The 3982-nt window shown below is 29.7% G+C and overlaps 1 protein-coding gene across 1 annotated transcript in view; it reads left to right on the plus strand.

Moving 5' to 3' along the window:
- Window positions 1-3982, plus strand: part of LOC108684628 — a 38208-nt gene that overhangs the window by 5956 nt on the left and 28270 nt on the right. The window lies entirely within an intron of this gene.

Below are 3982 nucleotides of genomic sequence, written 5' to 3' on the forward strand. Positions count from 1 at the left end.
GCATGAAATAAATAAGTTAGCTTGAGAAGAGGAAAGATATCATTATATACGCAATCTTATTAAGAGAAATTTTTTTAAACTTTCGTATATTTTTGCTGCCGACTGTACCATAAGATTTAGAGAATTGTCTCTTGTGGGCCGGGTTCGTCGTCCTCCATTGCTTTTTACTGTCCACGACAAAGGGTTTTAAGCGTGCTATATACCTGCGGCAATTTAGAGCTCTCGATAGAAACCTTACATGCCGGTTTGCTTTAGCGAGTCATCGTCGATTACTTTATCACGCTGCTTATTCGGACGTTTTACGAGTTTCGTAATTGGAAGATACGTAAAACAATGGCGATCTCCCTCTCGATGTCACTGCGATTTCCTGGTATCGATATGTTCCCGCATTGCGCTGCGTGCGCGAGATCAGCGCAAACAATGGCCAAGCGCGTTCTTGCATGCCGCTCGGAAAACGTTATATTTTCCCACGTCGGCATCCATCGAGCACGGCCTACTTGGCGCCGCGTAAAAAGGGCTCGGCTCTAAATCGGGAGCAAGTTTACATGGCGACCATCGCTCCGCTCTAGCTTTACGGATTATTCACCAATATACCGGCGAGAGAGCTTGGCGTCTTGTGGTTCCGCAGATGCTAGAGATGCCTCAAATAACAAATTAAACAAACACCATTTATACCTGGTTATTCTTCGATCTTAACCCTAAAATCATAAAATTCAACCAATGGAATACAGATTTCAATTAGGACCAATTAAAACTGGCAGCCCTATTAGTTAAATTTTAGGATTTTAAAGTTAAGACCAAAACATAAACCAAGCATTAGACTCCTGATTGATCCGCCATATTTTTCAGGATAGAATGAGATGTCCCGAATGGATCTCTCGAAAAATATGGTGGATAGAAAAAGATATGGTATCCAATCTTTTACTTGAAAATCTCTTACTTGAGGATGCTCAATAAAGTTCTGTACTTATAAAAATAGCACTTTCTTTGTCTGAGTTATGTTGGACCTATCGTTCAACAAGAGATTAGTAATTCTTTAATATAATATGATTCTTAGGTCCAACATGGCAGACTTTTGCGCTTTTATTAATGTAGAACTTTAGCGTTTAATGATTGGATCCGATATTTACTGAGTTACTAGCATCCTATCGTTAAATACTTTTGTAAATTTTTCATATCGTTTGAAGTTGTAAAACTCGTTAACGAGTGCATTCTTGTCTCTCAGTTTGATTGAAATATACGTTAAAATAAAAAAAGGACATAACTTTAAGTAGTTGAGAATACAACTATTTGTTTAATTACAAAACAAGAGCCCTGTTTATGAGATATTTCAAGTACTCCAATTATTTCAATAACTAAATCTCATAAACGATGAAACGCCACGGCAAATTGGATATTCAAGATACTGCAAAATTCCGGACTTGCGAAGTGAATCTGTATAGAAAATCGATGTTTTCGTAATTATTTTCATGTCAAAATCAAATACATCGAACACTACATTCTAAAAATATCGATGTATCATCATGTGGTGTTTATTGTGATGCTTTCTAGCAAGAGATATAGTATAACAGTGATGATTTCAATTTCTTTAACATTGGCAAATAATAGGATATATTAAAGGATATAATGATTTACTGAATTACATACACTGTATTGTCTGTGTCCTTCGTTGGAAAGCAAATCTATATAATTCTCACTGTGTTAGTGTTAATATTAATGAGTTTTAAATCTACACCATGTTGGTGTTGATACAAACTTTATGATAAAAATTATATATAACTGCAGATATCAGTGTTGAATCCACACCGTTTTTTTAAAAGGTACACTAAAAAAATTTCTGATTGAAAATTCAATCAGAAATTTCTGATTAAATTTATTAAAATTGTAGCTGAAATAACCGAAATTCTAATTGATACAATATTTCTGGTAAAACTTACTAAAATTCTTATTTTTACAGAATAATTATATTAATCAGAATTCTAGTTATCTCAACTAGAATTCTAATAGATTTAAAATAGACCAAAAAATTCTGATTCATTCAGTCTATTTTTCTAGCAGAATTAAATACTATTTAAAACAACAAATTTCTTAACGGAATCCACCACAACGCAAGATGCACGTTCGCAGCTAATATTTTGTATTTTAATCACATAACAATCAAATAAATAGACGTTTTGACCTTAGGTCACCTTCAGTATTACATAATTACTTATTTAAATTCGCGCATATATTATCGCATTAACGCAACAAAGAGTTTGATGTCTCGCGTTAAAACATGTAAAAATAATCCAACAGGACAACGTTAACAATAAATTATCTTTTCTATGTAAAACCTTAAGAAAGAAGATAATCAAATATTGTCGAATTATACTCTTGAGTATAAATATTGTCTATTGTTAAATTCAGTCAATTACTTCCACCGCTCATCTTTTTTAATTATTCTACATATCATTTCCAGATTTTAATGGAGTGAATATTTTAATATTAATACTACTACTTTAATCCAATCAAACTATTTTTCTCAGCGTAATGTTTCTCCAGCGAAATTTTTGCAAAATTGTAGTACGAACATGCCTAACAAAATTCATCGCATTAAGGACGTTCTCCGATTGCAGTTGTGCTCAACCTAATGAGAACATTAGTGCTCACCATTATGAAAATTTTTATGAAAATTTATTTCGCTTTTATATGATATAAGATATTCCATAAGTGTTAAAGCGTTTTTTTTTTATACAATATAAAATGTCTCTCGTCTTCGCTACTCGTCTTCGCCGCCGGTCGAAAAAATAGCGACTTTACTTACTGTGTTATTTATTTTGCATAATGATTTCTTAAAAATGAATACTGGAAGCCATATTCAGACAAATTTCATATTATTCCTTGTGATATCAAGTTTTATATCTCATTGTTTCAAAAAATTGTCAAAAAAAACTTTTTTACAGTGAATAAAAAGACTTTCGAATAAGCTTTAGATAGGGATCCTATATATATATTATTAGGGTTGGGTAGTAACTAGTTAAAACAGTAACTAGTTCAAAGTTAAAAAAAAAGTTAAACAGTTAGTTACTTTTAACTTAACTTACTTAATTTTAACTTTTAACTTAAATTTTAACTTAACTAAGTTATTTTTATATGTTAATTTTTTAACTTTTTTTTAAATTAAAAAATTTTATTATCTCTTTTAAATATCTTAGAAAAATAATAAGATATAATAAGATTAAGGGCATATATTCGTAATCTGTTCATATTTTAAAACCATCTTAAGTAATTTCCTAAGATGCTAATACAACCCTCTGATTGGTTTATACGGTTATGTCTTATGCCTTAATCCGGATCTACAATAGGTGTTTTAAGCCTTAAGTCATAAGAAATTGACCAATTATAGTCAAATATTCTTTTCGCATTCGATTGTATTATAATTGGTCAATTTCTTTCTATGGCTTGAGAAAAAGACTTATTAAAAAGTAATCACTGATCTTGTATCTTCTCTATGTGCTGTTTTTTTTAAAGTTATATAACTTATATCGTTATGTGTTATATACTTATATCACATATGAATAAAAAAATTAAAAATTTAATTTATTTAATAATATATATTGTAATTATTTAATCTCATTTTAAGAAAAATTAGGACATTTTGATCTAGAAAATAATTTTTTTCAAAATTAACTTTTTTTTTAACTTAAGTTAATTCAATATTTATTTAACTTATGTTAAGTTAATTTTTTATTCCTTCAACTTTTAACTTAACTTTATTAATTTAACTTTATTAATTTTGTAATGTCATTAACTGTAACTTTATTCAGTTAAAAAAAATTAACTTCCCCAACTTTGCGTATTATATATGTAGATATATATGTGTATATATTAGGTTATCCGGAAAGTTCGTGCCGACTAAAATTTAAATTTTAGTATACATTAAATTTATTAAATTAAAATTTTCTGCGTTTCAATTTTTCTTCAATATCGGCACGAATTTTCC

This window comes from Atta colombica, unplaced genomic scaffold (genome assembly GCF_001594045.1).
Source record: "Atta colombica isolate Treedump-2 unplaced genomic scaffold, Acol1.0 scaffold137, whole genome shotgun sequence".
Taxonomy (NCBI): domain Eukaryota; kingdom Metazoa; phylum Arthropoda; class Insecta; order Hymenoptera; family Formicidae; genus Atta; species Atta colombica.